The 23,297-nt window shown below is 41.1% G+C and overlaps 1 long non-coding RNA gene across 1 annotated transcript in view; it reads left to right on the top strand.

The window, feature by feature from the left end:
- LOC112673949 (uncharacterized) overlaps positions 1 to 23,297 on the top strand; it is a 39,496-nt gene that overhangs the window by 6,667 nt on the left and 9,532 nt on the right. Inside the window, exons 2-4 of the long non-coding RNA XR_003145142.3 lie at positions 7,698 to 7,779; positions 10,088 to 10,150; positions 14,030 to 14,171. This is a non-coding gene — a long non-coding RNA (uncharacterized LOC112673949). The remainder of the gene's footprint in view (positions 1 to 7,697; positions 7,780 to 10,087; positions 10,151 to 14,029; positions 14,172 to 23,297) is intronic.

Genomic DNA, 23,297 nt, shown 5'->3' with positions numbered 1-23,297 from the left:
CAGAAAGGAGCCTTAGGATGTGTTGAACAATGAAAGTCTAATATATTATTTTCTCAAGGTGATTGTTTTGAGGATAATGTTCTCGTATATAAGTTCTATATGTTTATTACAAACAACTCTATCATTATTTTATATTCTTTTCATCTATTTCGAATGCTTCTCCATACAAACCAACTTCTATTGAAATATGTTTAATATTATAGAAGATAGGGTGAACTGGACCTCTACATGTGCTATTAACCTTACACTGTTTAAGAGGGTGTGGTGAAATGTTTAGTCTAATCTACTTCGGTGTTCAGAGGCCAATCTGGTATCGTTGGTGTATGTTTCCATTGAATTCAGTTAGCACAGATGTTTTATTTCCACCCAAACCTTGAAAAAAAAACTGAGACTCAGAATGTAAAGACAAACATCTAGATACCATTATTGGTAATTGGGTGCTTCTGAACACTGGAGATTTTTAGCACCTGACATTGAGCATAAGTGAAGTAAGCAAGGAATAAAAGCTGTCTATTTTTAAATCTCCATCAGCTGTGAAGCTCTGTGATAGTTAATTTTCTGTGTCAACTTGACTGGGCTACAGAATGCCAGAGTAGCTGGTAAAACATTATTTATGGGTGTGTCTGTGAGGGTGTTTCAGGAAGAGATTAGCCTTTCAATTGGGAAACTGAGCAAAGCAGATGGCTCTCTCCAATGTGGTGGGCGTCATCTACTCCCTTGAGGGAGCAAATAAAACAAAAAGGCAGAAGAAGGATGAATTCGCTCTCTCTCTGCTTGAACTGAGACAGCCTCCATCTTCTCTGGCCCTAAAACATCGGCACACCTGGTTCTCAGGTTTTCAGACTCACATCCAGACTTAACACCATCAGTCCCCTGATTCTCAGGCCTTTGGACTTGGACTGAATTACTCACTATCAGCTTCTCTGGTTCTCCAGCTTATAGACAGCAGATCATGGGACTTCTTGGCTTTCATAACCACGTAAGCCAATTTGTTTAAGTCTTCAGAGATATATCTCTGCATATGCTGTATGGTGCATATGCTATATGGTTCTCTTTCTCTGGAGAATGCTGACTAATAGAAGCTCATATCCACTTGCACATAAATATCACACAGTGAAGCTAATCCCTGACTTGGATTGTCTAGCCAGATGCATGCCCAGCCAAAACTGTTAAGGAACCCTCCTAATGAGCCCACAATCCTCTCTCATCCTGGCTTATCTCTCAACCTCTTACCTGCCCCTCCACTATCAACCATGTGCTCCCTGGCTTAATCCCAGCCCTGACCCCACCAGCCTGTCCCATCCATCCCATTCCTTCATGTCCACAAACATGTTAGTTATACCACAGCTCAAACCTCCTATTAAAATGATAGTTTCCAACTATCACTGCTCATTTAACATTTAACCCACCAATGGATTTTTTTGAAATACTGATTTCCAAGCCCCACACAAAATGAAATCAAAATTTTCAAGAGTAGAACCAGGATACTTTATTTTTATTTTTCAAACGACCATAGATGATTCTGAAGAGCGGACATGGTGGTGAGCCACTGAGTTAGAGCATGAGATTTGTGCTCCTTCATGTAGCTCCCACAACTGCTTCAACCTCTTTCCTTTTTGCCCTGCCTCTTCTTGCCTTACTATCCACCTGCTGTTCTGGATACTAACCTTCCTCCTTAATAATTGCTCCCAAGCTCTCATTTCTATCTAGTTCACTTGATACTTTGACCTTAGAGTTGGTTATGTCATGACAGCTAGAATCTCAGAATTAGATAGCACCCAGGAGATTCCCTAATCTTACCATCCTCTCAACTGGAATGTTTTTATAGCCTCCCTACCAGAGCTTTTTCACCTGGGGTCTGTAAACTTCAGTGGAAAATATTACACCTTCGTTTTCCTCCTATTATGACTGTAAGCAATGATTACAGTTGTATTGCTCATTATCTTGAACTTAATCACCAATATCTATTACAGATAGCTCATATCAATGTAATGATCACAGCTGTCTTAACATCTTATGTATTCTCCTTATGGCCTCAAAATGAAAATTATTTGATCCCATGATAGATATTGTTATTTAATGTTAATAAGGAAGCTCACACAGTACTGTATTTCCAATACTTTTAACATTTTCATCTTTTTTAAGATAAACGCTTTTCCTTATAAATCTATGTATTTTTACTTCATGTATTTAACAATGGTGTTCTCCCCAGTGAGATACCACTACACACGCACCAAAATGGCAAAAGAACTAAAAAATAAATAAAAGATTAAAAATGTCAAATGCTAACAAATATACAGAGTGATCAGAAATCTCCTATGTTGCTAGTGAGGATATGAAATGGTACAACCATTGGGCAATATCTACTGCTTTATTATATAATTAAATATCACCTACCCTATTTATTTCTGCATGATAAATGAAATATATGCCAGCAAGAAGACTTGCACAGTATATTCATTGCAGCTGTACTCAAAGTTGTTTAAAAAAAAACAACACAGGCTGGAGAAAGCCCAGGTGTCCATCAACAGAAAAGTAATGAATAATCCATGGCTTATTCACACAGTGGGGCACTACTCAGGAGTAATAGTAAAAATAAATGAACTACTGATGCATGTAGTATCAGCATGACTGAATCTCAAAACATACTGAGTGAAAGCTTTACCCCAAAGAGTGCATATTGTATGTTCCATTTATATGAAGCTCTAGAACAGGCAAAGCTAATCTGTGGTAGAAAACTAAATCAGAATGGAGGTTGCCCCTCATGGTGTGGAGAAGGGAATGGCTGGGAAGGAGTGAGGGCATTGCTTCTTTCACTGATTAGAGCTTTGAAACTCACCTTTGTTGGGGCATGTGCCAATGCTTCTTTTTGTTGTTGTTGTTGTTGCTGAGTAGTATTCCTTGTATGAATATTCCACCAACTTTTTATCAAGTCTTCCACTGATGGACACCTCAGCTATTATGCTTTGGACACCATGGGGGTGCTGTTATAAAAATTCATGGATACATTTGTTTTAGGACCTAGAGATCCTCACCTTTTGAAGATGACTTGATGCTTTCCTTCCTGATTAGGCTTCCTGCTTAAGCATCCTCAGGAGCCCTATCGACAGCACAGCCCTCTTTCAGAAGCTTAGCCTTGGTACCCCTGCATTGTGTCTTTAGGAGTGAAGGAGCATGTATTGTTGATGACGTTCTTAAATCAGTTAAGAGGACAGCTGGAAACAGCTCGTTGTCAGCCTCCACTACTGACTAGAGCTGACTTAATGAGTTGCTGGTACCTGCTGGGTCTTTCTCAAATCCTTTTCTACACACATTCCATTTAAACTTTAGCTGTCTTCAATTCTGATCTATTTAACATTTTCTTTTATATAGTTTCAGCTACGCAAAGACAAGTTCACTTTTAGGAAATGGGCATCATCCTTAACTGGAACCCAGAGTCCATTCTCTGGCCACCCTCCTATGGAGTCTATTGCTGCCCTTACCTGACCTCTAGTGTTGCAATGCTATATTACTCTTCCAGGATATCAGACCCTCCAGATCCAACTGACCTCTATATACCTCTAACTCTAATGATTGACATCTGATCACCTGTCGTTCATTGACACTCCGTTTAGTTTCCGGTGCCTAGCCCCCAACCCATTATGCAAGCCTGACTAATGACTTAAAAATGTACTGATTGAGACCCTTATAAAACCTCTCCATGTGGCCTTGGAGCACCACAAGTGACTTGACAGGGAAGGAGCAATATGGAGTCCTTCACATCTGCTCTAAACTTCTCAAAATTTCAGGGATGCCTGGGTGGCTCAGCAGTTGAGCATCTGCCTTTGGCTCAGGTTGTGATCCCAGTCCAAGGATTGAGTCCCGCATCAGGCTCCCTGTGAGTAGCCTGCTTCTCCCTCTGCCTGTGTCTCTGTCTGTCTCTCTCTCTGTCTGTCTCTCATGAATAAATAAATAAAATCTTTTTTAAAAATTTTAAAAATTAAACTTCTCAAAATTTCATTCTTCAATTCTTACTTGAAACAAATGTTTCACACACACAAAAAGATAATTGTCCTCTTGAGAGCTCCCTTCCTGAACGTCATATCTCGTACTTTAAAATGATGTTTCCTTAATAACTGTCTCTAAGTTTTCTTATGTTCCAAATTAAGAGTTTTCCTATAAGAAGGAGTGGTAGATAGACTGAAAGAGAAAATATGCTTACTGGATGCCTTCTGTGTGCGAGTTTCCATATTCCATTTAACAGTAAGTAGGATATATGGGTTAAGAGTTTTGTTCACTGCTAGTGACAAAGACTTAGAATAAAGAATATATATGAGATTGAAGACCATGTCTCTCTTAGGTAAAGAAGTTCATAGGTAGGCAATCTAGGACAGGTATAACTACCCCACAGACTCATCGGAGACCCTACACAACTTCTATCTTAACCCCTACCATCTTAACATGCAGCTTCTACTCTCCAAAATGGCTGCTGGGGCTTCATCTATCACCATAGCATTCCAGACAACAGGAATGAAGCACAGGGAGGCACCTTCCAGCTGTGTCAGCTCTCTTTAAGAAGCCACTACATCATCTTTTGGTGTATTCTCTTTAGGCAGTAATTAGTCACATGACCAGACCAAAATATAAGGGAGTTGGAAAATGTCTACTTCTAGCTGGGCACTGTCAGCCTAAATGAAATTGGGATTTTTTTGTTGTTTTTTCTAAGGAAGAAGAAAAAATGGGTATTGAGTAGGACATAGAAGTTTATGCTAAGGGTTATATTTTAGATTCAAGATTTTAAGCCTGTTTTATACTAAGCTCATGCTGATTCTGTGTCATTAGAGCCTTCTCATATGTTTTATACTTACATCCTTGGAGAACTACTAAACAATTTTCAGGGTGTTAATCCATGTCTCCTTTTATACTATATATTTGCTTTGCATCTCCTAGTATTGCAAATATCTGAACGCATTTTTTTCTTCTCCACTTAAAGTCCGTCAAGGACTGAGCTCATGTTTACCCTTACAGCAAAGTACAGAGACCAGTCCATTGTTTTGATAGACATTTCATAGTTTATAAATGATTATAGATCTAAAACGCGTTTGTCCCTCTTTGTCCAGCATATGCTCCCACCCCTCCATGACAATTTATAGAAAAGAAATTATTTCATCTTTGCTACTCCCAAATTCACCTGTTATACCATTATTTGGAGTAAACTTTTGTATTAATAAAGTAATTCCAACAGAAATGCACGTCTGATGGCTTCTTGGCTACCAACTGGAATAGGAATTTTGCCAAGCTTTGTACACCCATTTTGCTCTCAGAGTGTCAGTGTAATGCTCTCTACCTCTCACAGCTCATTCTTAAGAGACATTATCTCAACCAGCTCTGAAAGGTATAACACTTTCCTGTTGTTACACTTAGGAGCAAAGGCAGAGAAGACAGAAAGGCCTGTGGTGGTCTAACTAATGCCATTACCGTGGATTATGAGGTGAAAGTGTTTATGTAGCTTTTTAGAACACAAAACTCAGTCATAGCACTATCTGAAGATTGCAAAAGGAAAACGTTAATGGCAGGAAATGCTAGATTTAGTAAAATATTCTCTATGCTTTGGACCACATTATGGAAAGATATGTTTTATAAAGATAATTTTACACTGGGTGTTTGCTCTCATTTGCAGAGTGGTGTGAGTTTGTTTGGAAGTTAACTCTTACCAGGCCCCCAAAGGAGGATGATGGAAATGAATTAGTCTACACTGTAAGATAGATAGATGATAGATAGATGATAGATAGATAGATAGATAGATAGATAGATAGATAGATAGAGGCATGGAAAGATCAATGGTGAAATGTTACAAAAGGGCAGGGACTCAGTTCACAGTCTTGCTTTCTTATGGCCCCAGACTGCCAGGATGGTGAAAATACAGCACTCCCAGCTAAAGAACCTTCACAGAAAATTGTCCAGAATGGGAAGGCATTGCTGGAACAATGCAGATGATGAAGGAATCAAGAACTGGGATATTGATTCTGGAGAAGAGGAGGCATAAGAGGACATGGTCACAAAGAAGAGGATCAAGGTTTGATTATAAGGAATGCAAGCAGTGGATCCAAAATGATGAAGGAAAGGAACCTGTAGAAGATAGACTCCAGCTCATTAAAAAAAATAACTAAAACTCTAAGCATCATCAGAGCAGTCCAGATAGTCTCAGTAGGAAGTGAGTTTTCTGTGGCTAGAAGAATTCAACTAGAAAGTGAATGTCTGGCAAGAATAATCAAACAAAAGGCTTGAGCAAAACCACCGCTGCCCTGACCATTCTCCCACCGATGATTTCTTATCAGATTGTTGCAAGAGTCTCCCAGCAAATCTCCCTGCTTTGGTCTTGCCTTTCAGCAAAAAGAAAGAAAAAGAAATCTATAGGATCCTGAATGATGCTTCTAAGAATAAGTCAGATAATGTCACTATTCTGCTCAAAATCCTCTTATGAATTCTTGTCTCACCTTCTATGAAAAGCAGAGTCCATATAATGATCTAAAGAATCTGTAAAATATGTCCCCCTTCCTTGCTACCTCTCTGAAGTTACTTGTTCTATCTTGTTACTCTCTCCCTACCTCATTCCAGTTCCAATCACATTGGCCATCTTGTTGTAACTCAAATACTTCAGGTATGCCTCCACCTCAGGGCCTTTGCACCTGCTCTTTCTTCTACCTGGAATGTCCTCCCTCCAGATATCTCCCTCTTGATCCTGCCACCAATTATTGATCTCTTCCAGCTGTTACTTTTTCAGTGAGCTTCTCACAGACTGCCTTCACTCTTATATCCCCATCCACTATCTTTGCTTTCTTTTTCATGGCACTCCATACCATCTGACATATCATGTTTTTTACTTGCTAATGTATTATCTCCCTCCATGACATGAATGCAAGTGCCATGAGGTCAAGGGTCCATCTCTGTTTTGTTTACAAGGAACATCCAAAGCACCTAGAGGAATGGCAATGCCTGGAATAGGATAGTATTCGGGGGATAAATGTTGAATGAATGAATGAATGAATGAATGAATGAACCCTCAAAGACAGGGTTCCAGACTTTAAGAAATAAGGCAGTAGAGCCTGGAGAGGCTCTGGAGAGCCACTGCATAGTTTAAATAAGGTCATAATATCATTACTTTTGTATCTAAAATGATCTTTCCAGCAGAATCAGGAAGGGAGATCTGGAGTTCCAAGCCACGCACAGTAAGGGAAGCCACAGGAAGGACTAATTCATAGCCCAGGCAAGAACCACAGAGGGCAAGAGCTCTGTGCCTGGAAGAGATGTTTTTTGGACTTAAAACAAGGCAGAGAAATTCCATGTTGGATGCCTAGTTTATCTGCACAAAGCTATTGGGTTGCCTGAGAGTTCTTTCTCTTCTGGGCCCCAAACTTCATCACTACAAAGCTACATGGTCAATGCTTTCCTTTCCAGGATGGTGAGAGGGGGTGTCAGAATGTTTTCCTTGGCTGTCATAGTCCCAAATCAGGACCAATAGGATCAAATCCAACCAGAGCCCAGATCTAGCCCAACTCCAGAACAGACCGGACATTTGGTGTGTGAACAGACAGCCCAGATACCAACCCCCAGTTTCCATTACTAAAATAATAAAAGTTCGAGGGAAATGAGATTGGAAAACCAAAGTAAGTAGAAGACTCAAGACATCCTCCTATTTGTTTTTCTTCTGTTTCTAGGCCCTGAGCCAGGAGGGCCCTCTTCCCAGTGGTTGCCTGGTTACAGCCTGAGAGGTTCGCCAGGGTAACATCTGGAATAAAGGTGGGTGGGCAAGGAGCCAGGGCCTGCTCAACTTGAGAGGGATCTGAGAAAGAAAGGAAAATACAATTTTTTTTGTCTAATTACTACTGCCCAACCTTGAGGACAAAGGAAGGAAATATTTGAGATAAACAGAAAATATGTTAAAAGGTTTTCTTTTAAAGGGTTATTACAACTCATTAACATAGCAAAGGAATAGGAGGCATGAGGGAACTCTGGAAATTACAGCCATTTTAATTAATTGTTTTTTCTAGTGGGCATTTCTCTCTCGTGACACTGGGCAACTCTGGATTTTGTGTCAATTAGTATTATTTTTGAGTGCAGCCTGGTTTAGAATAGAAGAAACTACATGAAAATCTCTAATAATTATAATGGTAATAAAAATATTCATCAGTTGCTTACCATGTTCCATTCTATATGCATTATCTCATTTAATCCTTGTCACCTTTTAAATAAGACCAAGCCTCAGAAATGGTAGGAAGTTTCCTACTGAACAGCTCTTCACAATAATCGTAATTGTTCCTATTATTATAATTTAAAACCAGTCTCATTTTAACTATAATAGGACACCTGAATGTAGATGTAGGATATGCCTCAAAAAACAAAAGCAAAAACCAAACCAAACCAAATATTTTTATCAGTTCAGAAATGATCACATGATTAAAATCTGGAAGCAAATGGTAAAATAAAGACAAGAGAGCCACCTTAAAATATAAACTCATAAGGGCAGGGCATGTACTTGTTCTGTTTATGGCTGTACTTCCAGTATACACCATAGGAAACTAGCACCTAGTACTAGCTTAATAAATTTTGGTTAATGTGCCAGAGAACTACTAGTCTCTGATAAGAAATAATCAATAAATAAATCCCCCTCCCCCCAAGATGATTCGTACTTATTGGTGATATTTGACCCAAGGAGAATTCTTGTTGGAAAATATTCTACACAGGATTCCTACTCAAGTAAACACCACCTTCCAAATTAAGATCCTGTTGAGTCATGGGCTCAGGAGTCTTATCTTCTATCAATCAGATGAGTGTAAAGCATGGTTACATGGAGTAATGTTGAGTTCATACAATTCAAAGTACATGCTTGTTGTTTGACCCCTACAGAGTCCCGAGCCCTCTTGCACTAGGCACTATGGATTCAGCAGCAGATTAATCACTGTCACTGCCATCAAGAAACACAAGGCTTAGCTGGAGAGATGGGCACAGAAGTGAAGAAAAGGACCACTGGATTAAGTGCTACACCAAAGACATTGTATATACATGAAAGGAGGAGGTAGCTTTGTAGTTAGGAAGACACTGGAGAGAAGAAATGGTTGAATTAAGTCTTGCAGTTGTGATTGTCATGCATCCAATTGGGGAAAGAGTATTCCAGGAAGTGGGACCAGCTTGCACTGTGAACATGTGCACAGTGTAGGTGGAGTGCTAGCTGGCGTGATGTTGGGAGATGAGGCAGGATCACTCATTCAAGGGCTCCTACAACCTGTTTACAAGTTTAAATTCTGTTTTCTAAGTAACAGAAAACCAAAAATGGAAGGAAACTTTCAAAGACAGAGGTTATATTATCAGGAGTTAGTGATGGGTTGGCTGCAGATGGTAAGAAGGGAATACGAGGCATTTTGTCACACACAAAGAGGTGGCAAAGTTTGAAGAGAACATAATACGATCAGGTTTGAGGTGCATTCATTGTTGTGTGTCTTCTAAGCAGCCAAACAAGCAATAGAGACCATGGTTCAGGGTTCGGGATAGCGATGGCAACTGGAGAGAATGTCTGGGAATTCATTCTAGTGGAAAGGGAGATGATGTGCATACTCAGGGCTGGTTAAGGGTGGTGATGTGTAGAGCTACGATTCTTTCTATCTTATAGGTCATGAATCTTTTGAGAATCTCATATAATGACTCAATATCAAGAAAACCTCAAAAAGCTATATGTATACACATCAAGTTCACATTCAATTTCAAGATATTCCAAGACTCTAGAGAACCACAGAGCCTCAGTTAGGAAATTCTGGCATATGGGGAAGATGAAGAGGGGTCATGTTGCAGTCCTGGCTGTAAAAAGTGTGGGTAGTGAAAAGATCAGAGAAATTCAAATAGAAGAGTTTACAAGTGTTCCACCCCACCCTCACCTTGAGCACATGCTTTGCGAAAGCCAAGTGACATTTGCTTCTGAGTTTAAATATTTAGATTTAGCAGAGTAGACTTTTGGCCTCTTGTCAACTCTTTAAAATATTTGACAAAGCCTCCCTTCCCACCTTATTACCCGTATTTCTTTTTCCACTCACTGACCTTACTGATGTGCCTTTAGGGGAGCTCCATGGACCCACAAGGAAGAGGCTGACTGGAAGTTCACTTCAGATTCTTCATAACTGTGAGTTACTAACTGGAGAAACGTCTATCCTGGTGGTAAAAGGCACTTGGGGTTTCCTCCAGAGCTTCGCAGAATGGAAAGAGTTACTTAAAAAGCAAATCAAAACATGATAATGATAGAAAACAGCTTCTGGACATCTAAGTGTTCTTGTCCTTCCCACTGCTGGCCTTGAAATCTCGGCAGCCAGGTTTGTGACTGTTGTGGATCATTTGCCAATAAATAAACCAGTCACGGTACAACGAAGCCTAAATCTTTCTTGAATTTCTCTGAAATACTCCTGAGTCCTTTTGCCTCCATGGCGGGTCACGGCCTGAAGTCCCTCCCTCGGGACCATCTGGTCTTGTTTCAGCAATGCAGCTGCCTTGTTCACTGGTCCCCTCACTCTAGGATTACCCTCTGCTCTGACCTTTGTTCCCTACTTCCCCCTTCCATCCTCACCCCTGTCTATCACCCAGACTGCCTTTCAAATTGTCTTACCAAAATAAAATCATTGACTCACACCTTCCCTTGCTTAGACTGGCATTCAAAGCCCTTCTAATCTGGCCACACCCACCTCACTAACCTCCTGTCCCCTGGCTTCCTACTTCCCCATGCCCTGCGTGTCAGCCACACCACACCACCTCAGTCCCCAAGACATGCCTTCCTCTTTACCACCTTAGTGCACACTACCATCTTGTTCTAGAGTATCTGGTGAATGCCAATCTAGTCTTCAAGTTTCACCTTAAGTACTGTACCCTCTGGGGTAGCTCCTGTCAACCCCTTTCCCAGTCTCAGCAAAGACCAGTTTTCTTTCCCTGAGCTCCCGTGAAGTTCAGAGCATTTGGCTGTAACAGCACATGATGGAGCACATGTATCACGCTGTTGGAGTGGGCGTGTTTATAGGCTTGTCTTCCCACACTAAACTTTGAGCTCCCTGATACCAGTTGTACATTTTTCAAGCCATGCCAGCTGCAGAGATGGATACATCCAGTGGATACATCTGGATACATCCAGAAAGTTTCCCCAACTTTCTCCTCATCCAGGGAGAAATTCTTTTTATGAAGAGTTTTCTAAAACCTTGGCCCAAGGAAGCATGGGGATATTTAACCTCTTTAGAAACCCTTTTCTAAGACAGGAAGTGAAATATGAATATGCAAGTGATTCCTCCTAGGGCATGTGATATTTATTTATTTATTTATTTATTTATTTATTTATTTTTAAAATTTTATTATTATTTTTTTTTATTAAAGTGGGAAAAGCTTGTAGCAATTGCTCTGTATTATCACATGCCCTTAGGTGCAATGTTCTATGTCATACTTGCCACAAATTCAGTCTGTTTTCACCTCACATTGATTCATATGATTTCATCTTCTCTCCTTTCCCTTCCCTCCCCTTCGCTCCCTTCCTCTGACTCCCTGCCGACTCACAGAACAAGTGTTAGCTGACTGCTTCCTCACCATTCTGTCTTGGGGGCTACAGAGCGGTGCTTCTAAACATTCACATGCCCAGTGAATCACCAGTGATCCTGTTAAACTGCAGAATCGGATTCCTTAGATCTAGGGCTGAGCCTGAGAGCCTGCAGTTCCAACAAACTCCTAGGAAATTTGGACCACACTTTAAGTAACAAGAATATAAAGGATAGGAGATGAATCAGAGACTGTGCTCTCAGCAACAAGATGACGCTCTAAGTACCAGTACCTCCTTGGCCTCCCTGACAGGGTGGTCCCCTTCATGTCCACCAGGGCCACTTCTTCACAAAGTGATGCAAGTTCTTTCTTTTTTCAATTGAGGTATAATTAATAGATTGGTAATTGCCAGAGGTGGGAGTGGGGCGAGCCCAAAGGGGTTGGGTGGCCCAGAGGTACAAACTTCAGTTCTAAGATAAATAAGTCCTGGAGATGTCATGTACAGCATGGTGACTGTAGTTAATAATTCTGTATTGTCCGTTTGAAAGTTGCTAAGAGAATGGATCTTAAAAGCTCTCTTTAAAAGTCCTCTTCACCACTGAAGGACAAAAATATGTGAGAGGATAATGTGGAGCTGGGATAAGAGAAGAGGAGACTCACAAACTGAACCAACTATTAAAGTTCAGATTCCTCCAAAACATAGTGAAGGGAATCTTACTTGTGTGCTCAAGGATGGCAAAGGAAGAGACTGAAAATCGTCTCAGGAATGAACCCAGAGGCCAAGGGGCAGGAGGTTCCTTCTTGTAGTCCTCAGATTGCTACCACAAGACGCTGGAGAATTTCTACAGTGCAGAGACTGTTAGGTAGGAAACCAATAAAGTCTTACTGGTGCACCACGTGCCTTCTCTGGGAGCGGAGAGGGCTCTGCAAGCTTCTGTGCAAAAACCTCACAATGTTCAAACAGCATGAAGCTAGGGAACCAAGAAGCTCAGGAATGGCAAAGTTTTCTTACAGCCACCTAGCCTCCTCTCTGTGCTTTAGAAACTGAGAATCCTTGCATTCCCACCTACCGCATGTCAAGTTGATGATCATTCTAGTCCCCTGCCCGAGAGGCTCTTTTTCTTTTTTTTTTCTTAAATGTATCACCCAGATTATTAGTTATCTGTCCCTTTCAGATTCATTGGATCATCCATTCATTTGTTCCTGCACTCATTCTCACATTGCATCTCTTGCAAATACTTAGTGTACATCTATCATGTACCAGATACCATATATATGTTTCACAAAAGGCAGTGAAAATAAAACATAAAATAAGACAGGAGTTACAATGCAGCTCCTTCCATTTTTCCGTTGAGGCTGATTATTTTATAGCATCCTTTGGCATTGTTAGCTAAAAACCATCCCGATTTCAACGCTATCCAGAACATGTGCCTCTGTCTTATCCCCAAGGATATCAGGAAATCACATTTCAAGGCCCTGATTAACTTCAGGCACAAGATTTCTTTTCTTTCTCCTTGAATTACTAACCTGAAGACCTTATTTTTAAAAGAATGAATGGTGGTTTAACCTAATTCCTGATTTATTTTAGTAAGTGAGTCCTGGCTCCCAGTGAGCATAACATTCCTGTCTAAACGCACACAAATGATCTCTTTAGCCATCATTCTTCAATGGTGCCTCAGAGCCAGTAAAATGACTGCTGCAAAATTTGATAATCCCTCTTTATACACCTTTACAGAATGGGACTGTCTTTGTCTGTCTACATTTCTTCCTTTTATCCACTGTTCCTCGAAAATCACTCCGATAAAATTAGCCTATTTTCCTCACCATTGGTAGACATTATTCAAAAACTTGAGCTTGTCAGAGAGCATCCCCTGTGCAACCATGTTGGAAATTTGCAACACTTCTTCCTTTTATTTATCACAATATTATACAATTATCTAGTGTAACCCTTAAAAATGGCATTTAAAAAGTGCCCATTGAAGAATTCATACCCTGAATATATTAATGATGGTTGCCTCTGAAGAGCAGGCTTTAGAGGGTAAGAGAGATACTCTGCTTTTTTATTTTATACGTGTTAGATCACTTGATGTGTATCTGTGTGTGTTGGACATCTGATCTTTACACAAAAACAATTTTTTAAAAAATACATTTTCTATCAAGTATGATAGACATGAATCAGTGATTATAGAGCCTGACGATAGGTATCCCTACCTGTCATTTTACTGCCCAGGCCACACTGCACTGCCAAGGCAATGACAGAGCTGGGAAAAGCCTCCAACAAGCATTGGCAGGGACATCTCCACCCTGTTGCCTGGCCCCCCTCCTCTTGCCTGCCCCCCTCCTCACTGGCAGCCTATTCTCCCTCCTGACCTTGTCTGCCTGACCTGCCACGATGTCTTCACGCCTTTTCATCTGGGGTATCAGCACTTGACTGTGTCTCGGTCTCCCTGGCTTACTGGTTTGTTCTAGTCTGAATTTATCTCCTTCTTTCTAGCACAGCACATAAAAACTGACTCATGGTGACAAACCACTAGCTTGAATTTGGGCTTCTTCCAACAAAATACTTTAAGATGAAGCCAAGTGGATCTGGAATGAATTGTCCTTGCAGTTTCAGAAGCTGTCATGGAGAGGCTCAGGTAGGTGTCTAAGTACAGCCACCCTTCCCTTCCCAAGTCAGTATTTACCCTTAGTAACTAGTTTTTATTGTCTATAGTTTCCCCACCCCCAGTTTCTAACATTTTTTCCTCTACCACAAGTGCCTTTAAAATTATACTTAAGCACAAGGAAGGAGTTTCCCCATACCATTTGCTATGTCTCCTTGAGGGTAGTAGTGTCAGTAAACCAAGCCTAAACCTCATCAGACACTCTGCTTTGATTAAACAACAACAACAACAACAAACCTCAGAAGATAACCTGGTGTCCCCTGTCAAGGACTGGAAACCATCAAGTGAGAACACACAACGGCAAAAGAAGCCATCTTGTGTTCTGAGCTTACCTGCCCAGGTCTAAATTCAACTCAGCTTCGAGCTGAGCCTGAAACTAAAGCTATAGGCTGATTCCAGCTGCTACCTCTTGGGCAATCTCATGACATCATTGGTCCATCATCCACCTTGTACTTTTAATCTCTTCCTCTGTACTGACTACTTACAGTAGGGCTACAAACAATTCCATTGGTTTTCATCTTTTTTTAAAGATTTTATGTATTTATTCATGGGAGACACAGAAAGAGAAGCAGAGAAATAGGCAGAAGGAGAAGCAGGCTTCCTGTAGGGACCCTGATGTGGAACTCCATCCTAGGATCCCAGGATCATGACCTGACCCAAAGGCAGACTCTCAACCACTGAGCCACCCAGGTGCCCCTGGCTTTCATCTTAAAAATAGAATAAAATAAGCAAAAAAAATCCCCTCAAAAGACCATTTAAATAAGAATCTCTGGGAAGGAGCCCAGGCATCAGTATTTTTAAAATGCTTTCCAGGGGATTCTAATGTGCATCCCCAGTGGAGAACTGATACCCATGAGCAAAACTCTTGAAAAGGCAATTTAATTTTCCATTTTCTTCACTCCTATACACTTCCTGATTTATTGCATTCTGGTTTTGACCAACACAGCCCTACATGAAGACACCAACCCTTAACCCAGTGGCCATTTTTCTGATCTGTCTTCTCAGGTACAATTTGACACACTTTGCCTCCCCTTGCTTCATTGAAAGCCTCTCCTCTGGGATAATTTCCTGCTTTTCTTCTAAACTTGGACTGCTTCTCTTCATTTTCCACCATGGGCTCCTGTTTTTCCAGTTTGGAGGTGGAATGAGGACGGGAAGCAGCCTACATAGCAAGATTCTCCCCTGGGCTTTTGTACGGCTAACATTCTCATATGGATAATACTGTTCAGAAAACATTCAGAAACAAAAAAATATTAAGAAAACTGAGCTAATTCCAAAAAATGCAGGCAAACACCAGGAAACAGGGTAGAGAAGATGCCAACCAGATGTTGCTCAGTGCCAGCTGTAAGAGTTTGGGATCAGACCCCAAACTTGGTTCAGACGAAACACAAAAGCCAGATTCCTCCAGAACAAAGCTCCTGGGGACCTAGGGCCAAGCTTTTATTTAGTCAGAGAGACTGCAGGGTTAGTGGGCAGAGCACGGTGACATTAGTTTCAGGCTCATCTACTGTAAACTCCAGATCTCACTCTTCCTTGGTCTTGGAGTCATATTCAGGGAGGGCAAACCCACATCACACCACTTTGACTCCTGGGAGAAGTGCCAAGAATTAAGACCAAAAGGCGAGTTGGGGAAAGGATCTGAGAGCTGGGCAGCTGCAGCCACAGCCCCTCCCGGTCCCCAGAATCTGAGCTGTTATGGTTCTGTTTTAAAATAAACTACGATTCAGATGAACAGAAAGTTTGTGTTTCACATTAACATTGTGGCTTTTTCTCAGCTGGGTGTTTTTATTTTCTCTGTCACTTTGCATTACAGGACTAACACAGCTTTCCAAAAGAACAGCTCCATCAGATAAGTAAACAGCACAGTGTGGAGTGTGGATTGCAGCATTGGAGGCTCCTTGACTCAGGGAAGCCTTGGTCACATGACGGTCAATGGCTGTGGGCCTATAGCTTTAGTTTCAGGCTCAGCTCGAAACTGGGCTGGCAAAGAGGCCAGACCTCATCTTCAGGCAATGCTGTCTTGCATTTTCTCATGGTCCAGCAAAGATGCAGCTGGAAAAATTGCTCACTGCACTTGCCCCAGCCTTCCCAGCACAGCTGTGAATGCTGACTACTGCCCCCAGACGCCTTAGCCCTCCTCAGGAATAGGCAATGACGACCCAGTTCAGAAAGATGTCAGCGTGTCCCTGCCCATCAGGAAAGCCAGTTCAGAAATAGTTACATTCTCTATATGACAGTCAGCACAGATGGGGTAAGAAAGAACACAGCACATACCCACGTGCCATGTATGGATCTTTTCATCCCAAGCTCCTATATATTGCCTAAGGGCTGGTGGTCTCCTATACTTATTCTTGATTCTTACTCTTGATGCCGTGGGTAATGTAGCCTAAGAAAGAATCATAGCCTCCAACCCAGACTCTCCCTCCACAACACCTGTTTGAGCAACCCTACCACATCCACACCCTGACTTGAGCGAACTTGACTTCAATAGAATGAAGAAAACTCTGCCAAGACCCAAATCCCTCTCTGCCACTATTGCCCACCATTGTAATAAGACTTCTTGCATATCAACCTTACCCCAGATGGAAACTGACTTGGCTTTACTCTTGGTCTCAGTGATTTAAATGACTTTCCTCAGGGTGCCTGGCTGGCTCAGTCACCATGCTCAGTAGAGCATGCAACTCTTGATCTTGGGGTTCTAAGTTTGAGCTCTATATTGTAGGCAGAGATTACTTAAAAATATATTTCTTTAAAAGTGACTTTCTTCTTCCTGAAGCAAACAGTCCCTCCCACGGCCTAACTCCTGCTGTTTCCACCTCACTCCCTCCTTCTTGTTGGGAAATCAGCATGCCCTCTTCTAGGACCAACCAACATTGAAGTAGGAGTTGCTATGGAAACTTAATTTTAGCACACCAATGTCACTTTGGCAAACATGGGTTCTCTCCTAGAATCTTCTAGACTGATCACATGTCATAAAACTGCAAAATTGTTCCTGGGACACAAATTCACATATATTAATAATTCAAAAGGTAAATCCAAAGCCATTTTCAAAATATAGGCTCTCATGACAGTAAGTAACAGAGAGCACAAGGAGAAATGCTGTTATTTCTCCTCATTCCCAGTAATTCATTTCCAAATGGGTAGACCTAGCAAACTGGCTATGGGAACATGAATCTGATTCAAAGACATGTTTTCTGCTTTGATTTCTTAATCTATTGATAACAAAACACTCAAAATGCCTATCAATCCTTCAGCTCATGGGATGGGCATATCTGGCTAATCATTTACTTGTGATGTTTTATAATTGGGAATTTGAATTTAGACAGAGTAATAAAGTAAACTCCTGAATTCCCATCATCCAGCTTCAACAATGATAAACTTATGACCAACCTAGATTTATCTATATTACTACCATTGGCCTCTCTCCCAGATTGTTTTAAAGTATATCCAAGATATCTATCACTGCACCAATATATATTTTCATATTCATCTATGTAAAATAGAACACTTTTATTTATTTTACATTTTTAAAGACTTTATTTATTTATTTGAGACAGAGAGAGGAAGCATAAGCAGGAAGGGTCAGAGGGAGAGAGAAAACCAGACTCTCTGCTGAGTAGGGAGCCTGATGTGGGGCTCAATCCCAGGACCCTGAGATCATGACCTGAGCTAAAGGTGGATGCTTAACTGATTGAGCCATGCAGGCACCCCTAGAACTTCATTTTTAAGCATAATTACCGAAAAATTTAACAGTAATTTATTAATTTTATCAGACCCTCAATCAGCATTCAGATTTCCCTTGATCTCTTTATAGTTTATTTCTCTTTTTTTTTGGCAAAAATCAAGATTGAAATAAGATACATACATTGCAACTCTTGGCATATCACTTAATTCTCTTAAATAAGCATTTGTCTTGGTACCCCCTCTTTCTTTATTTCTCTCTCTCTCTCCCCTTTTGCTTTCTCCCTCTCTTTTCCTTGCAATCTGTCAGTTGAAGAATAAGGATCATTGGCTGGATTTTGTTGTAATACACCACTGTGGTGTTATTTAGCATGTTCCTCTTTCTCCTATATGTTCTTAATGGTTAATCATTCCACCATGAACTATAATTCCTGAATCTACTTGTATGACTAAGGATCCAATAGGGCTTCCTGATCTCCATTCTAAATCTCAAGCTTCTATCTTCTAAATGATGGAAACCTCAGGTTGTGTGGTGCACTGGAAAGAATACAGGATTTTAATCTCTTATCCACCTACTTGATGATCCTGGGCAAATAAGACTCAGTTTCTTTGGTTATAAATGAGGATACTAATATTGTCTTGAAAAGTTTATTTGAGGACACTTGGATGGCTCAGTGGTTGAGCATCTGCCTTTGGCTCAGTCATGATCCAGAGTCCTGGGATCAAGTCCTGCATCAAGCTCCCCACAGGAAGCCTTCTTCTCCCTCTGCCTATGTCTTTGCATCTTTCTCTGTGTCTCTCAAGAATAAAATCTTTAAAAAAAGTTTATTTGAGAATTACAGGTAATTATTATAAACATGGAGTGTGCTGAGGGATACATGATATGGATAATCATGTACCCAAAAGACAATGTTACACAATGGATGTAGCACCAACTTTGGAGCCAGACAACCTTGAATAAAGCCATCTGTAGAGTGGGTACAAAATACACATTTTTCTCTTAAGGATCAAAGAGATAATGTATATAACACATATTGTCCAGTGGTTAGAGAGTATGACAGTTGCAGATAATGACAATGGTGTCAGTTTATCAAGGAAGTCTAGAAGACAGGGAAGATTGAGTTCAATATATTTCTTTTCAAAATTCTCTTTGATACATGCTTCCTTCCCATAATTCTCATTTTATCTTAAAAGCCAAAGCCAAAAGCCACGAATGTGGGTAAATAAAAAATGCAATGAGAATATAGTAGAGGGAACAAATAATTTTTTCCTGCAAACACCAAGGAATACTCCCTAGGAGTCATGACAATTGTACTGGAACCTAAGGATGACTAGGAATTTTCCAGATGAGTGAGAAAAAAGGGCATATCAAGAGGAACAGCACTGGCAAAGCACAGCACAGAGAAGCTGGTTTGGGTTTACCTTATTAGCAGTGGGGAGTGATGATGTGGTTTAAGTGGGGCAATCTTGTATATAATAATCTTTGTCATGGTGAGATGAAGGGAGCCAGAGGGAGAGCTCAGGTGACATTGTGAGGAAGGGAAGAGGACATACCAGGTAAGAGATGGTAAGAGACTAATGCAATATCAAACCACATCTGTCTGCCATAATTTTTATTAAAGGATTAGATACAATGTCTCTGAAGATTGCATTAAGAAAATAATGTTTTGGTGCTCATGGGTGGCTCAGTAAGTTAAGCTGCTGGCTCTTGGTTTCAGCTCAGGTCATGATCTCAAGGTCCTGGAATTGCCCCAAAATTGACTCCATGGCTCTGCGGGGAGTCTGCTTGTTGATTCTCTCTCTCCCTCTGCCTCTGCCCCTCCTCAAATAAATAAATAAATAAATAAATAAATAAATAAATAGATAAATAAATAGATAAATAAATAGATAAATAATTAAATCTTTTTTTAAAAAAAGGAGGTAACATCTTGCCTGTAGTGATCATGGAGTTGGTATATTTGAAACTGAACTAATAAATAAACAGTTAAATGTAGAATTCATGTTTAACAATAAAATGTAGGTAATGACTTTAAAAAGGATCACAGAATTATGAGGGTTATCCCCAGACTTCTCAGGAAAGGCCCAGATATTACAACCTCCTTCAAATACCATCATTGTTTCAGACTCCCAGAGAGTGAAAGGCAGTGTGGGGGGACACACACACACATACACACAAACATCACACATGCACACATGTACGTGCTCGTCAAGATTCAATTGTATTTAGGCTTGTGTTTCCCAAAATATGTTCCGTTGAGCTTTATTCTACAAATGCTTCATGGAAAGAAGAAAAGAAAAAGGGAGGAAGGAAAGAAGGCTGGCTTTCTAAACTAGCTTGGGAAATTCTGGCTGAAACAAAATTGTAAAGGTTTCTTTACTGCAGGACTTTTCAAAGCCTTTGTTAGTGCACTGCAGATCTCCAACACAAGCTCAGAGTAAGGTTTTAACAGAGACCCCCCTTTCTTTCCACCAGAAGCATCTTATATGAGTATTCTATTTGCAATTATACTGGGGGACTGTTAACATCAGTGGTGGTTAACTGCTTATTAGAGATATCTCAGGACCTGATTCTGATGGCAAAGAGACTAAGCTGGCAGAGACATTTCTGCTGCAATTATTGCTGAGCGAATACAGACCTTTCTGGAATGGAAGTCCTTTACATCAGTCAGTTTTTGTCTATTTATTCCAGATGAGTGTGCATAGTTATGAATGAGCTAGACAGACGTTTCCAACACACACACACACACACACACACACACACACACACGAGAGAAAGCTGTTTTACAGCTTGAGCCAACTCATCTTTTCAAGCCCATAGGGAGAAAGCTCAAAGTGGACAAGAGTTGAAAAGAGATGCTCACAGATGGAGGGGAGAAAGTTATTTGGGTGTTGAAACATCTCCGAGATCTCATTTCCAATGTCAGTGCTCTCGAGACTCAAATTGAATTCCACGATATGCAAGAGAATGAGCTACTCTGTCAAGGAACGGAGCATGCTTAATTGCCCCCCAAAACACATACACACATACACACACCCTTATGTGTGCAGTCTGCATGTGGACATAAGATGTGCTAAAGGTTTTTGTTGTCAGCCTCTATCTGCCACAGCTCTGCCCTATTCATCAGGCACAACCGTACCAGCCCTATATTTAGCTAGGGACTGAGCTGACTCTGTGTCAGGTCTCCAGTGACCACCTTCAAGGTGTAGACATGATCTATCTACTTTCTGCAGCCCAACCCGCTGAGCTGCACTGTCCATGTGACGTCCTCCAATCTGTGCTCCTTGAGTCTTGGAGAAGGGTCATAGATTCTGCTACCGGATTGTAATCCTCCATATCTACTCTTTGCAGAGTCTAAGTTAGGGAGCTCCAACTAATTCCTGGAGTCCCAAGGATGCTCTGCTTCACTCCTACTAAATCCCTTACTTTTACAAATACCCTCTCCTTTTGCCTGGAACTATTTCAACCTGTTCTACTCTCTCTAGAGTAGAATTTCTGCAGTGATGGCAATGTTTTATCTCTATATTATTCAATACAGGAGCTGCCAGCCAGATCATCTTCCCAGACCAATCACTTACAAACCATGTCAACAGCATTTGGCACATGTGGCCATGTGGCATTGGACAGTCACTTTACTGAGCCTCCATCCATCATCTGTATAGTGGGTTAATTACACATGCTTCATAGGGATATTGTAACATGGTATTAAATGAGAAAACACTGAAGTGCCCAACGCAGAGCCTACTACACAACAGGTGCTCAGTGAATGTTTATTCCCTCTCTCTTCATCCAAAGGTAAGCCCAGTGTCTAAAATGCTCAGATGGTTCATGTTTCTCTGGGTAACCTCAAGGCTACCTTGTTTATCCCCTAAAATACTAAATCCCATAAGGGCTTGAAATTGGAAAGCTTTAGATCAGTGATTGGAAAATAGTTTTGGCTTTCCTCTTCTGCAACGTATCTCAAGCTGGTCTCCTCATTCTAGCACTAGTTTCTGGAAAGCTGAGCCTCAATTTCCTTCCTGCATCAATCAAAGTGCAGCCCCTTCCCCTCCTCCCCTGGGAGAGGCTGGAAATGAGATCCATTGTTTATTTGCATTGTGCAAACTTTCCTCAATTAAAAAGAAAAAAAAGTCCTTTAAAACGTGTAGGTTGGAGGCTTTGCTTCCTCCCATTTAAAAGAGGCCCGGGGACAGCTGATAGGGCAGCAGCAGCCCAAGAGGAAGGGAGATTGGTGGAGAGGCATCCCAGGGTCCGCTCCTACCAGAGGGCAAAGCTGGTCATGCTTGTGTAACCCATAGGTATGCTGGAGCGTTCAGAGACATGGAGATATAGGCACAACTTTCTTGAGCCCCACTTATCTAGACTGGGGCCTCCCCAAATGTCTCCAAAGTCCAGGGTGCTCCTAATCCTTTTAATCTCATTGTCTCCTCTACCTCTGGGGTTCCTGCTTGCTTCATTGTGAGATGAAGACCAAGCTTTCATCAACTATATTATTAACAAATGAGATAAAGAACAGAAATCACTCACTCACGGCATTTTTAAATGTAGTGAACTTCATACCAAGCTAGAGTTTTCACCAAGAGATAACACAATAGGAACTCAAAAATGATAGGTTTTCCTATCTGCTAGAAGAGAGCCACCCATGTGGAGCTCTGCCCTGGGCTTCTCTGCCCAATGCCTGCTGCCTCCTCTCTTCTTCCCATCTTCTTACTCTTACTGTCTTTTTCTCCGCTTCCCAAAAGACTTCAAATTACTCCTCCTACACCTTGGTGAGCTGTTCCGCACCTGCTAACTCCTACTTGTGTATCTGGATTGCTAAATGAATCAAGAAAATCAGCTCATGAAGCAGCTTCTCATTTAACAGAAGCATCCTTTCTCAGAAGACAATAGTGAGATCAATGGTAATTTTTTTTTCCTGATGCAAATGGAAAATGCCATGGGGAATTAACATAGTTCTCTCTTTGGACACTTAAATGATCTTTTAGCTCCTGCAATATGTCCTGAGAGAGTGTTAACAAGAGCCAAAATCCCAAAGGATTGGGCCCAAATCCAATAGGACAGGTGGAAGGGGGAAGATGGACATGCACACAGAACATCATGTGAAGATGAAGGCAAAATTCAGGGTGATATGCTCACAAACCACGAATGCCAGAGATGGCCAGCGAATCACCACATAGTAGGAGAGAGGCATGGAGCAGATCCTCCCTTCCAGCCCGCAGAAGGAACCAACCCTGCTCACACCTTGATCTCAGATTTCTAGCCTTCGGATGTGAGACAATGCATTTCTGTGGTGTTCTGGAATGCCCAGTTTGTGGTACCTCATTCCAGCAGCTCTAGGAAATGAATACAATGTCCTTAGAAAAATTCCCAGAAATGCAGATATTTGGTCAAAAGGTGTAAATATTTTTGATGGTCTTGAT

The sequence above is a fragment of the Canis lupus genome, chromosome 24 (assembly GCF_003254725.2).
Source record: "Canis lupus dingo isolate Sandy chromosome 24, ASM325472v2, whole genome shotgun sequence".
Classification (NCBI taxonomy): Eukaryota; Metazoa; Chordata; class Mammalia; order Carnivora; family Canidae; genus Canis; species Canis lupus.
Note: the sequence above shows the minus strand (reverse complement) of the source record. Positions and strands in the feature narration are given on the sequence as shown.